The sequence below is a fragment of the Bufo bufo genome, chromosome 2 (assembly GCF_905171765.1).
Source record: "Bufo bufo chromosome 2, aBufBuf1.1, whole genome shotgun sequence".
Classification (NCBI taxonomy): Eukaryota; Metazoa; Chordata; class Amphibia; order Anura; family Bufonidae; genus Bufo; species Bufo bufo.
This window is the reverse complement of record NC_053390.1, coordinates 507,462,334-507,476,830: the sequence shown is the minus strand read 5'-3', so window position 1 is coordinate 507,476,830 and position 14,497 is coordinate 507,462,334. Positions and strand designations below refer to the sequence as shown.

The 14,497-nt window shown below is 46.7% G+C and overlaps 1 long non-coding RNA gene across 1 annotated transcript; it reads right to left on the bottom strand.

Moving 5' to 3' along the window:
* Positions 1-2,337: 2,337 nt before the first annotated feature.
* LOC120991874 lies at positions 2,338-3,112 on the bottom strand. Its single transcript, XR_005776845.1, has 2 exons — positions 3,002-3,112; positions 2,338-2,450 (listed from the first exon to the last, which is right to left on the bottom strand). It is a non-coding gene; the product is annotated as an uncharacterized LOC120991874 (long non-coding RNA).
* Between the last annotated feature and the right edge of the window lie 11,385 nt (positions 3,113-14,497).

Here is a 14,497-nt window from a genome sequence, read left to right as displayed (position 1 = left end):
GGAAAGGATGGAAGAATAATCTCCTGGTCTCTGTGAAAGTCCGACACCACTTAAGGGAGGAAACCCGGACCCAAACGTAAAACTATTCTGTCTGGGACGATAGTAAGGTATGGTTCCCTGCAGGACAGTGCCTGGATTTCGCCTAGTCGTCTGGCTGAAGTAATTGCCACTAGGAAGGCTACTTTTAATGATAGGTGTTTGAGTGAGATATCCTGGATAGGAGAAAAAGGTGAACCTGTAAGACTTCTCAGGACCAAGTTTTAAATCCCACTGAGGCGTCCTAGGGGTTAGGGATGGCCTCAACCTGGAGGCAGCTCTTATAAACCTCCTTATCCACCTATGACTGGCTAGGTCCGTATCATAGCAAGCCCCCAAGGCCGAGATCTGTACTTTGAGAGTACTTGGTCTGAGGCCCAGATCTAACCCTCGTTGGAGAAAGTCTAGAACTTTTTCAATATTTGGGGAAGAGTTTACCGGAGGAGTCTGGCCTAGCCAACTACAATATCTCTTCCATATTTTAAGATATATCGCAGAGGTGACTTCTTTCCTGCTAGACTTAAGGGTATTTATAACCTTCTCTGATAGCCCCCTGCTTTTTCGGACCTCGCGTTCAGGATCCAGGCTGATAATTTGAACAGACCTGGATTCTGGTGAAGAATTGGGCCCTGAGAGATAATGTTCTCCTGTGGAGGGATTTTCCAGGGTTCTTCCAGGGCTAGCTCCTTTAGTACTGGGAACCAATTTCTTTTTGTCCAGTATGGGACAACCAGTATTACTGTTACTGGGTCCGACCTTATTTTCTGCAGCACTCTGGGTATTAATGGCCAAGGGGGAAAGGCGTAGGCTAGATCCCAAGTCCACCTGATTGAGAATGCATCTGTCGCCCAAGGGTTGTCCCTTGGGTTTAGGGAGCAGAAGGGATGGACCTTTGCGTTTTTCCTTGATGCAAACAGGTCTATCTGGGGGGCCCCCCATCTCCTGGTGATCTGATCGAATACGTCTGAGTTTAGGGCCCATTCTCCCGGATCTATGGTTATCCTGCTGAGGAAATCTGCCTGTATATTTTCTGTACCCTTTAAATGGATAGCTGTGATGGAAAGAACATTTTTTTCGGCCCAGGAAAATATTTTTTCTGCCAATTCTTTTAAGCTTGTTGATCTTGTGCCCCCTTGATGTTTCAGGTATGCGACAGCTGTTACATTGTCTGAAAAGATTTTCAGGTGTTTTCCGGAGACCTTGTCCTGTGACACCTTCAGCACCTCCCAGATCGCCCTCAGTTCTCTGTGATTTGATGAACATTTTGTCATGACGCCTGACCAAGTGCCCTGGTAATTTAGCGAGCCTATTTTTGCTCCCCACCACTTGCATCCGTGTTTATTTGTATCTCTGGATTTTTTACCCAGGGTATCCCTTTTAGCAGGTTTCTCTCTTTCGTCCACCAGTTTAAATCTGATCTTACATGATTTGGAATGGGGATTCTTTTTTCTAGGGAGCACTGTCTCTTGTCCCAATTTCTCAGGATCCACGACTGGACAACCCTGGTGTGAGCCTGAGACCAAGATACTGCTGTTATGCAGGAAGTCATCATACCCAGGAGGCTCATGGCACTGCGAATGGAGCACTGAGATTGACTTTGGAATTTTTTTGTTTTGTCCATAAAGGACGTAATTTTCTCCTGAGGGAGGGATGTAACCTGGGAGACTGAATCCAGGATCACTCCCAGAAATTTCATTTTGGTTGAAGGGATTATACATGATTTTTTCAGGTTTATTACCCAACCTAGGTCTGAAAATCTGCGCATCAGATCTCTGGTAATGCTGGTTGTTTCCCGCTCTGAGGGTCCTAGGACCAGAAAATCGTCCAAGTATGGGAATATTTTTATTCCTTCTGCTCTCAGGAGGGATATCATCTCTACTACGAGTTTCGAATCTGAGGAATTTTTGAGATGACTTGTTTATGGGGACATGATAGTACGTGTCCTTTAAGTCTATGGACGTCATGGAGTCTCCTGCTTTGATCAGGGGAATGATGGATGTTATGGATTCCATCCTGAACTTCCTGTATGTGACTGCTTTGTTTAGTCCCTTTAAGTTTATAATGGTGCGGAAGGTACCATCTGGTTTTTGTACCAGAAATAAACTGGAATAGTAACCCCTTCCTTCTTCCGTACCTGGGACTTCTGTCACAGCCCCTGAGTCTATAAGCTGCAGGACCCCTTGCCAGATTTTTTCTATAATTTTTGGGCTGTGTGAAGTTATTTTGAACTTTTTTGGAGGGGCTGAGGAAAAATCTATCCGGTAGCCATCCCGAATTATGTTTAAGGCCCATGGATTTTTGGTAATGGATTCCCACCGGGACAGAAAATTCCGCAGTCTTCCCCCCACTCTGGCGTCATTGTTTATCTGACTGCTTATTCTGGGGGTTGAGAAGGAACCCTCTGCCTTTTCCCCCTTTTTGGTAACTCCTAGTTAGAGCCTACAATAACCCAAAAACCGAACCTCACTCCCCAACTTACTGCAACTTGTACAAAAAAAGAGCAAGGATTTAACAAGGTAAAAAAATCTCATTTTATTAATTATAAATCACATGAACATTACAGGTGAGACTCAAAAGGGACAGAACATGGAGACTGAGCCACAAAAGGGCTCTGCAATGTGGAGAATCACAATGGGGGATAATGTGACCATATACAGCAGGTAACAGACAATTAACAGAAGCTGTGAATATTGGAGTAGTTGCGGATGCAATTGCTGTCCCCTAGTGTTGAACAACTACCTAGCTCTTATTCAGAGCGTCCAAGCAATGGATGCTGTAGGGTGTAATTGGACAGTGCAATACTACTCATATAGATGGCATATAACAATAACTGTAAATCACTAGTCCCACCCTAATCCAGATACCATGTTACCTACCCACGTTGCTGCTGAAAAATGGTGACACGGTTCCCCCACTGCTTCGACCTCAACACGCGTTTCGCCACGTAGGCTTCGTCAGGAGGTACCCCTTTTTGGTAACTCCACCTACCCCCCTTCCCTTTGCCCCTATAGGGTCTAGTCTGGGAATTGAAGGAACGAAAGGGCTTCTTTTTAGTTTCTTCCGGAAACCCCTTCTTTCTGTCTGCAGCCTTTTCCAGGATGGAGTCTAATACTGGTCCAAAGACTTATTCCCCAGAAAAAGCTATAGAGCATAGCTTAGCTTTTGATGCTCTATCCCCTCCCCAGGCTTTCATCCACAATGCCCTTCTAGCGGAATTGGTGAGGGCCGCATCCTTAGCGGCGAACCTCACTGACTCCGCCGAAGCATCCGCCAAAAAGGCCGTGGCAGATCTGAGGAGTGGGATAGAGTTCGATATTTCCTCTCTAGGGGTTTTGTTTTTGATATGCTCTTCTAATTCGTTAAGCCAAACACACATAGATCTTGCAACCGGCTATGTTGGTTTTAACCCCAAACATAGATGCCTCCCAGGATTTTTTTAGGAGAGTGTCGGCCTTCCTTTCCATTGGGTCCTGTAGCTGTGAACTACTTTTGCTACTTGGATGTCAATTTTGGGGGTTTCGTTAAATAATTTGACGTCCGCTGGGTCAAATAACAGCCTATTTCTAATTTCTCTGGATACCCCCAGTCTTCTTTCGGGGTCGGTCCATTCATCTAGAATCATGTCCTTTAGGTTCTCATTCATTGGGAAAACTTTAAATTTTTGGGCTCTGAGTCCCCCAAACATTTCATCTAGGACGGACCTTGGTTTTTTCACCTCCTCAATCCCCATGGTTGCTCTAACAGCTCCTTCAGATCTTCGGAAGAAAAGAAGTATTTTTTACTATCTTCCCTGATTTCACCCTCTGATATAACGTCAAGATCAACATTCTGTCTAGAGGTGGAGGCCGATAATCTAGGTTTTTTCGCCGGAGGTGTAGGCGGGATTGATTTGAGGGAGGCCAGAGAAGACTTAATTTCGTTTTGAATAAGTGATTTGACCTCGGACAAAATGGACGGTTGCTCCTCTTTTATGAGATCATTTATGCAACCTTGGCAGAGCTTCTTTTTATAATTCTCAGGAAGCTTCTTGCTACAAGTCGCACATCTCTGAACTTTAGATCTTGATCTGGGCTCTTTAACGCCCTATAAGAGAGGAGCAGCCAGGTATCAATAGACAAATCACAAAATAAGTCAAAAAAATGATACATCATTTGTCCTTTCCCCACAGGGGAACTCACTGTTGGAGAAGCCGAGGGGGCTTCAGATTCCATTTGGGCTGCAGAGGCGTCCAGGGCTTCAGACATCTGTGTGAATGCTCCAGGAGGAAGATCGGTGTGTGCCACTGCTGTTTGAAACCGCCGCCTCAAATAGTCAGCACGGAGTCTGACGTCATCACAGTGCGCCCGATCCAAGCTCCGCCCCTTCCCCCTCTGCCGGCCGAGAGCAGAGTGTAATGCTGAGGTTTCCTACCGGAGTCGGCGTGCAGCATGCTTCTGCTTTTGTGCGGTCAGCTTCCTCAATGTAGGGAAGGGGGACCGACACTGTGGGAGGGATACAGGCTCCTGCGGCAGGAACGAGATCGGCTCCATATGTATCCCCTGCCCAGCTTTGGACCGGACCGCAGGAGGGCAGGGGAAGAGGACCAAATCCTCAGGTATTTTTTTAAAAAACAATAAAACTTTCTTCACCTCCATCAGGAGGGCTCTCTGTGTAGTTGACCCCGTAGGGACAGGAAACACTGAGGGTGAGAGTGGGTGGTGGCCTTTTAAACTCTGTGTGTTCCTGCCCCTACAGAGGTCAAGGGTCAATCTCATAGTAGAGCCGTCATGGTGGACGAAATGGAAATGTGAATTTCCACTTTTTGAAGCAGCTCTGACTTTCTGAGCACCTGTCATGTTTCCTGAGGTTCTACAATGCCCAGACAGTAGAAAAACCCCACAAATGACTCCATTTCGGAAAGTAGACACCCTAAGGCAGTGATAGGCAAACTGCGGCTCTCCAGCTGTTGCAAAACTGCAACTCCCACCATGCCCTGCTGTAGGCTAAAAGCTGTAGGCAGTCTTTGCATGCTGGGAGTTGTAGTTCTGCAACAGCTGGAGAGCCGCAGTTTGCCTAATCACTGCCCTAAGATATTCGCTGATGGGCATAGTGAGTTCATAGAACTTTTTATTTTTTGTCACAAGTTAGCGGAAAATTATGATTTTTTTTTATTTTATTTTTTTTTTCCTTACAAAGTCTCATATTCCACTAACTTGTGATAAAAAATAAAAACTTCCATGAACTCTCTATGCCCATCACGAAATAAAAAAAATGGGAAAAGATGTCTTAGAGAGATATTTCTCTCACCCAGCATGGGTATATGTAAAAAGACACCCCAAAACACATTGCCAAACTTCTCCTGAGTACGGCGATACCACATGTGTGACACTTTTTTGCAGCCTAGGTGGGCAAAGGGGCCCACATTCCAAAGAGCACCTTTAGGATTTCTCAGGGCATTTTTTACACATTTTGATTTCAAACTACTTCTCACGCATTAGGGCCCCTAAAATGCCAGGGCAGTATAACTACCCCACAAGTGACCCCATTTTGGAAATAAGACACCCCAAGGTATTTCAAAAAATAAAAACTTCCATAAACTCACTATGCCCATCACGGGCATAGTGAGTTTATGTTAGTTTTTATTTTTTGTCACAAGTTAGTGGAATATGAGACTTTGTAAGAGAAAAAACAAAAACCATCATATTCCGCTAACTTGTGACAAAAAATAAAAATTCTAGGAACTCGCCATGCTCCTCACGGAATACCTTGGGGTGTCTTCTTTCCAAAATGGGGTCACTTGTGGGGTAGTTATACTGCCCTGGCATTTTAGGGGCCCTAATGTGTGAGAAGTAGTTTGAAATCAAAATGTGTAAAAAATGCCCTGTGAAATCCTAAAGGTGCTCTTTGGAATGTGGGCCCCTTTGCCCACCTAGGCTGCAAAAAAGTGTCACACATGTGGTATCGCCGTACTCAGGAGAAGTTGGGCAATGTGTTTGGGGGTGTCTTTCTACATATACCCATGCTGGGTGAGAGAAATATCTCTCTAAAAGACAACTTTTCCCATTTTTTTTTTATACAAAGTTGGCATTTGACCGAGATATTTATCTCACCCAGCATGGGTATATGTAAAATGACACCCCAAAACACATTGCCCAACTTCTCCTGAGTACGGCGATACCACATGTGTGACACTTTTTTGCAGCCTAGGTGCGCAAAGGGGCCCAAATTCCTTTTAGGAGGGCATTTTTAGACATTTGGATTCCAGACTTCTTCTCACGCTTTAGGGCCCCTAAAATGCCTGGGCAGTATAAATACCCCACATGTGACCCCATTTTGGAAAGAAGACACCAAGGTATTCCGTGAGGGGCATGGCGAGTTCATAGAAGTTTTTTATTTTTTGGCACAAGTTAGCGAAAATTTTGTTTTATTTATTTTTTCTCACCAAGTCTCCCTTTCCGCTAACTTGTGACAAAAAGTTCAATCTTTCATGGACTCAATATGCCGTTCAGCGAATACCTTGGGGTGTCTTCTTTCCGAAATGGGGTCACTTGTGGGGTATTTATACTGCCCTGGCATTTTAGGGGCCCTAAAGCGTGAGAAGAAGTCTGGAATATAAACGTCTAAAGATTTTTACGCATTTAGATTCCGTGAGGGGTATGGTGAGTTCATGTGAGATTTTCTTTTTAGTCACAAGTTAGTGGAATATGAGACTTTATACACTGCTCAAAAAAATAAAGGGAACACTTAAACAACACAATGTAACTCCAAGTCAATCACACTTCTGTGAAATCAAACTGTCCACTTAGGAAGCAACATGAGTGACAATCAATTTCACATGCTGTTGTGCAAATGGGATAGACAACAGGTGGAAATTATAGGCAATTAGCAAGACACCCCCAATAAAGGAGTGGTTCTGCAGGTGGTGACCACAGATTACTTCTCATTTCCTATGCTTCCTGGCTGATGTTTTGGTCACTTTTGAATGCTGGCAGTGCTTTCACTCTAGTGGTAGCATGAGACGGAGTCTACAACCCACACAAGTGGCTCAGGTAGTGCAGCTTATCCAGGATGGCACATCAATGCAAGCTGTGGCAAGAAGGTTTGCTGTGTCTGTCAGCGTAGTGTCCAGAGTATGGAGGCGCTACCAGGAGACAGGCCAGTACATCAGGAGACGTGGAGGAGTCCGTAGGAGGGCAACAACCCAGCAGCAGGACCGCTACCTCCGCCTTTGTGCAAGGAGGAACAGGAGGAGCACTGCCAGAGCCCTGCAAAATGACCTCCAGCAGGCCACAAATGTGCATGTGTCTGCTCAAACGGTCAGAAACAGACTCCATGAGGGTGATATGAGGGCCCGACGTCCACAGGTGGGGGATGTGCTTACAGCCCAACACCGTGCAGGACGTTTGGTATTTGCCAGAGAACACCAAGATTGGCAAATTTGCCACTGGCGCCCTGTGCTCTTCACAGATGAAAGCAGGTTCACACTGAGCACATGTGACAGACGTGACAGAGTCTGGAGACGCCGTCGAGAACGTTCTGCTGCCTGCAACATCCTCCAGCATGACCGGTTTAGCATTGGGTCAGTAATGGTGTGGGGTGGCATTTCTTTGGAGGGCCGCATAGCCCTCCATGTGCTCGCCAGAGGTAGCCTGACTGCCATTAGGTACCGAGATGAGATTCTCAGACCCCTTGTGAGACCATATGCTGGTGCGGTTGGCCCTGGGTTCCTCCTAATGCAAGACAATGCTAGACCTCATGTGGCTGGAGTGTGTCAGCAGTTCCTGCAAGATGAAGTCATTGATGCTATGGACTGGCCCGCCCGTTCCCCAGACCTGAATCCAATTGAGCACATCTGGGACATCATGTCTCGCTCTATCCACCAACGCCACGTTGCACCACAGACTGTCCAGGAGTTGGCAGATGCTTTAGTCCAGGTCTGGGAGGAGATCCCTCAGGAGACCGTCCGCCACCTCATCAGGCGTTGTAGGGAGGTCATACAGGCACGTGGAGGCCACACACACTACTGAGCCTCATTTTGACTTGTTTTAAGGACATTACATCAAAGTTGGATCAGCCTGTAGTGTGTTTTTCCACTTTAATTTTGAGTGCGACTCCAAATCCAGACCTCCATGGGTTGAAAAATTTGATTTCCATTTTTTTATTTTTGTGTGATTTTGTTGTCAGCACATTCAACTATGTAAAGAACAAAGTATTTCAGAAGAATATTTAATTAACTCAGATCTAGGGTGTGTTATTTTTGTGTTCCCTTTATTTTTTTGAGCAGTGTATATACAAACTGAAAAGACTAGCGTGGTATTAGCAGGAGGTGCTCAAACCCACATGCAGTCGTGCATGTATATAGGGGAGCAAATCCTGCACTTGTGGCCCATTGCTAATGGCGATCCCCAGCAAAAATGCATACGGTGGAGGATGCCCGCAGCGAACCACAAGTACCACAATAGACATCCCACACAAGGTAGCAATTGTGTGGATGTCATAATCAATATAACAAAATAGCAAAGACAGGTACGCTAAGCGGTCTTACTAAACCCTCAAACTGATTTTAAAATTGAGAGATTAGTCAACATGTCCTACGGTGTAGAACATGTCTAAGCCCGGGCACCACGCCAAGGTTTCTCAAGTAGCCCGGGACCTAACACTCTCCTAACTGGGCTGTATGGGCAATACCAGGAGCCAGTGGGCAAATTACAGGAGCATGAGGCCGACTCACAAACAACTCACCAGTTACCTACAGCATGTAACCATGCTTGCAATGGGAGGAGGGAGGAGTCTGCGAGTCCCACTCAAGACTGGCTGATATGTCCCAGGCCTCACAGGTGCACCTAAATGTGGCCTGTAGATGGAAAACAGGCACATTTAAATTGGAGTTTATATACCTCCAGGAATCTCTATATATACAAACTGAAAAGACTAGCGTGGTATTAGCAGGAGGTGCTCAAACCCACATTCAGTCGTGCATGTATATAGGGGAGCAAATCCTGCACTTGTGGCCCATTGCTAATGGCAATCCCCAGCAAAAATGCATACGGTGGAGGATGCCCGCAGCGAACCACAAGTACCACAATAGACATCCCACACAAGGTAGCAATTGTGTGGATGTCATACTCAATATAACAATATAGCAAAGACAGGTACACTCTGCGGTCTTACTAAACCCTCAAACTGATTTTAAAATTGAGAGATTAGTCAACATGTCCTACGGTGTATAACATGTCTAAGCCCGGGCACCACGCCAAGGTTTCTCAAGTAGCCCGGGACCTAACACTCTCCTAACTGGGCCGTATGGGCAATACCAGGAGCCAGTGGGCAAATTACAGGAGCATGAGGCCGACTCACAAACAACTCATTCTCTCAATTGTAAAATCAGTTTGAGGGTTTAGTAAGACCGCAGAGTCTACCTGTCTTTGCTATTTTGTTATATTTGAATATGAGACTTTGTAAGAAAAAACAAAAAACAAAAAAACAATTTCCGCTAACTTGTGACAAAAACAAAAAAAAATCTTCTATGAACTCGCCATGCCCCTCAAAAGTGATCTTTTTACAGCGCCAGAGCGATTTTACGGTGTTTTTGCAGTGATCAGAAAAAAAAATTCTGTCACTGCGGTGGAGCGGACTGAACGCAAGTGTGCGCACAAGATCAGGCCTGATCGGGCGAACACTGCGTTTTTTGTAGAGCCTATACAGGGAGTGCAGAATTATTAGGCAAATGAGTATTTTGACCACATCATCCTCTTTATGCATGTTGTCTTACTCCAAGCTGTATAGGCTCGAAAGCCTACTACCAATTAAGCATATTAGGTGATGTGCATCTCTGTAATGAGAAGGGGTGTGGTCTAATGACATCAACACCCTATATTAGGTGTGCATAATTATTATCCTTTCCTTTGGCAAAATGGGTCAAAAGAAGGACTTGACAGGCTCAGAAAAGTCAAAAATAGTGAGATATCTTGCAGAGGGATGCAGCACTCTTAAAATTGCAAAGCTTCTGAAGCGTGATCATCGAACAATCAAGCGTTTCATTCAAAATAGTCAACAGGGTCGCAAGAAGCGTGTGGAAAAACCAAGGTGCAAAATAACTGCCCATGAACTGAGAAAGTCAAGCGTGCAGCTGCCAAGATGCCACTTGCCACCAGTTTGGCCATATTTCAGAGCTGCAACATCACTGGAGTGCCCAAAAGCACAAGGTGTGCAATACTCAGAGACATGGCCAAGGTAAGAAAGGCTGAAAGACGACCACCACTGAACAAGACACACAAGCTGAAACGTCAAGACTGGGCCAAGAAATATCTCAAGACAGATTTTTCTAAGGTTTTATGGACTGATGAAATGAGAGTGAGTCTTGATGGGCCAGATGGATGGGCCCGTGGCTGGATTGGTAAAGGGCAGAGAGCTCCAGTCCGACTCAGACGCCAGCAAGGTGGAGGTGGAGTACTGGTTTGGGCTGGTATCATCAAAGATGAGCTTGTGGGGCCTTTTCGGGTTGAGGATGGAGTCAAGCTCAACTCCAGGTCCTACTGCCAGTTTCTGGAAGACACCTTCTTCAAGCAGTGGTACAGGAAGAAGTCTGCATCCTTCAAGAAAAACATGATTTTCATGCAGGACAATGCTCCATCACACGCGTCCAAGTACTCCACAGCGTGGCTGGCAAGAAAGGGTATAAAAGAAGAAAATCTAATGACATGGCCTCCTTGTTCACCTGATCTGAACCCCATTGAGAACCTGTGGTCCATCATCAAATGTGAGATTTACAAGGAGGGAAAACAGTACACCTCTCTGAACAGTGTCTGGGAGGCTGTGGTTGCTGCTGCACGCAATGTTGATGGTGAACAGATCAAAACACTGACAGAATCCATGGATGGCAGGCTTTTGAGTGTCCTTGCAAAGAAAGGTGGCTATATTGGTCACTGATTTGTTTTTGTTTTGTTTTTGAATGTCAGAAATGTATATTTGTGAATGTTGAGATGTTATATTGGTTTCACTGGTAAAAATAAATAATTGAAATGGGTATATATTTGTTTTTTGTTAAGTTGCCTAATAATTATGCACAGTAATAGTCACCTGCACACACAGATATCCCCCTAAAATAGCTAAAACTAAAAACAAACTAAAAACTACTTCCAAAAATATTCAGCTTTGATATTAATGAGTTTTTTGGGTTCATTGAGAACATGGTTGTTGTTCAATAATAAAATTAATCCTCAAAAATACAACTTGCCTAATAATTCTGCACTCCCTGTAGAACATGTCCTATTCTTGTCCGCAATTGCGGACAAGAAAAGGCATTTTCTATATAGTTCTGGCAATGTGCGGATCCGCAAAATGCGGAAAGCACATATTGCCGGTGTCCGTGTTTTGCGGATCTGTGGATCCGCAAAACGCATACGGACGTCTGAATGGAGCCTTACAGGGGGGGTGATCAATGACAGGGGGATGATCAGGGAGTCTATATGGGGTGATAACCCCCCTGTAAGGCTTCATTCAGACGTCCGTATATGTTTTGCGGATCCGTGGGTCCGCGGATCCGCAAAACACATAAGGACATCTGAATGGAGCCTTACAGGGGTGTGATCAATGACAGGGGGGTGATCAGGGAGTCTAAATGGGGCGATCACTCCCCTGTAAGGCTCCATTCAGACGTCCGTATGTGTTTTGCGGATCCGCAAAACACATACGGACGTCTGAATGGAGCCTTACAGGGGGGTGATCAGGGAGTCTAATATGGGGTGATCACCCCCCCCTGTCATTGATCACCCCCCTGTCAGGCTCCATTCAGACGTCCGTATGTGTTTTGTGGATCCGCGGATCCGCAAAACACATACGGACGTCTGAATGGAGCCATACAGGGGGGTGATCAGTGACAGGGGGGTGATCAGGGAGTCTATATGGGGTGATCAGGGGTTAATAAGTGACGGGGGGGGTGTAGTGTAGTGGTGTTTGGTGCTACTTTACAGAGCTGCCTGTGTCCTCTGGTGGTCGATCCAAGCAAAAGGGACCACCAGAGGACCAGGTAGCAGGTATATTAGACGCTGTTATCAAAACAGCGTCTAATATACCTTTAAGGTGTTAAAAAAATCGGATCTACAGCCTGCCAGCGAATGATCGCTGCTGGCAGGCTGCAGATCCACTCGATTACCTGCAGTTCCTGTGAACGCGCGCGCCTGTGTGCGCGCGTTCACAGGAAATCTCGCGTCTCGCGACATGACGCGCCGGCGCGTCCACTCGGGATAACAGGGCCGACGCAATCCTGCGTACGGCGGTCCTGTAGTGGTTAAGTAATGCCACGTCCGTATCGACCGGCTCTATAAAAATATCACATGACCTAAAACCCCTCAGGTGAACACCGTAAAATAAACACTGCTAAAAAACTTTTGTCACCTTACATCACTAAAGATGTAACACCAAGCGATCAAAAAGGCGTATGCCCCCCAAAAAATAGAACCTCGCTATCCAACTGTTTGCATAGCCACATAGTTGTGATTCACCTGATTAAAACAGTTTTTCCGAGGCTCCGTTTCCAAGTAATTTCTTAATGTAAATTAGACCTTTGATGCAATGAGGGGGTCACTATTGCTCTGGTTGCACCCAAGCGGGGCCGTATCTAGGGGCGGGCGGGACGGGCGTCCGCCCGGGGCGCTGTCAGAAGGGGGGCGCCAGCAGGGGCGCCCTCTTGTAGTTTCCCTGCCGTGCGCCCTGGCTCCCTCCCTCTGACATCTCACCTGACCTGCCAAGTGCCGACTAGTCCTCTCACTCTTCAGACAGTGCGGGCGGCACTTACTGACGTCACGCGCCTGCTCCTCCCACTAGGCGGCGCAGGCGCGTGACGTACAGTGAGTGAGCGCCGCACTGCCTGCCTGTTACCACCCGCCCTGAGCCCCTGAGCAGTGCTGAGGCCTGCTGTGAGGTGAGTGATGGTCTGGGGGGGGCATTAATTACAATGGGGGGGGGCATTAATTATAATGGGGGGGCATTAATTACAATGGGGGGGGCCACTGTGGGAGACATGAAAATGGGGGCCACTGTCACTGTGGGGGACATTAAGTTTAATAAGGATCACTATGGACATTATTTAGAATGGAGGCTGCTGTGGGTGTCATTATAACTGTATAATGTCTGATAGGGCTAGTCCTGAGCTGAGTTATATTACCCTGCCCATGCCCTGTATAATAATGTACCCATCCCTGATACCCCTTAGTTATATTACCCCGCTGGAGTAATATAACTAAGGGGTATCAGGGTACATTATTATACAGGGCAGGGTAATATAACTCAGGACTAGGCCTATCAGACATTATACAGTTATAATGACACCCACAGCAGCCTCCATTCTAAATAATGTCCATAGTGATCCTTATTAAAAATAATGTCCCCCCACAGGCAGGCTCTGCGGGCGGCGGCGCTCACTCACTGTACGTCACGCGCCGCGTGACGTACAGTGAGTGAGGTGAGCACCGCCGCCCGCACTGCCTGCCTGTTACTGCCTGCCCGGAGCAGTGCTGAGAAAGAAGCCTGCTGTGAGTGAGAGCCTGAGTCTGTGGGACGGTGCATCACTGGGTGCGTCACTGTGACCGTCCGTGCAATGTGGTTCCACATTTTTTACAATGGGGAGACACTCATTTCAGTTTTGAGGGGGGGGGGAGTTTTTTTGACACTCGCCCTGAGAGAAATTTTACCTAGAAACTGCACTGCACCCAAGCGCTACTCCTTTCTATAGACAGTGCCAGGCAGTGGCAAAGCAGTAAGGGAGGGACTAGCCACAGAAAGGAGTGGAGCTTGGTTGCAACAAGAGCAACGGTGACACCCTGCAACTTTCAGGATGACAGGCTCAACTGGATGGACAGATGTCTTTTTTCAGCCTTAGGGCTCTTTCACACCTGCGTTCTTTTCTTCCGGCATAGAGTTCCGTCGTCGGGGCTCTATGCCGGAAGAATCCTGATCAGTTTTATCCTAATGCATTCTGAATGGAGTGAAATCCGTTCAGGATGCATCAGGATGTCTTCAGTTCCGGAACGGAACGTTTTTTGGCCGGAGAAAATACCGCAGCATGCTGCGCTTTTTGCTCCGGCCAAAAATCCTGAAGACTTGCCGCAAGGCCGGATCCGGAATTAATGCCCATTGAAAGGCATTGATCCGGATCCGGCCTTAAGCTAAACGTCGTTTCGGCGCATTGCCGGACCCGACATTTAGCTTTTTCTGAATAGCGTCCTGGCAGCCATGGTAACCAAAGTCCTAGCAGCCATAGTAAAGTGTAGTGGGGAGCGGGGGAGCAGTATACTTACAGTCCGTGCGGCTCCCCGGTCGCTCCAGAGTGACGTCAGGGCGCCCCAAGCGCATGGATCACGTGATCGCATGGATCACGTCATCCATGCGCATGGGGCGCTCTGACGTCATTCTGGAGCGACCGGGGAGCCGCACGGACTGTAAGTATACCGCTCCCCGCTCCTACTATGGCAACCAGGACTTT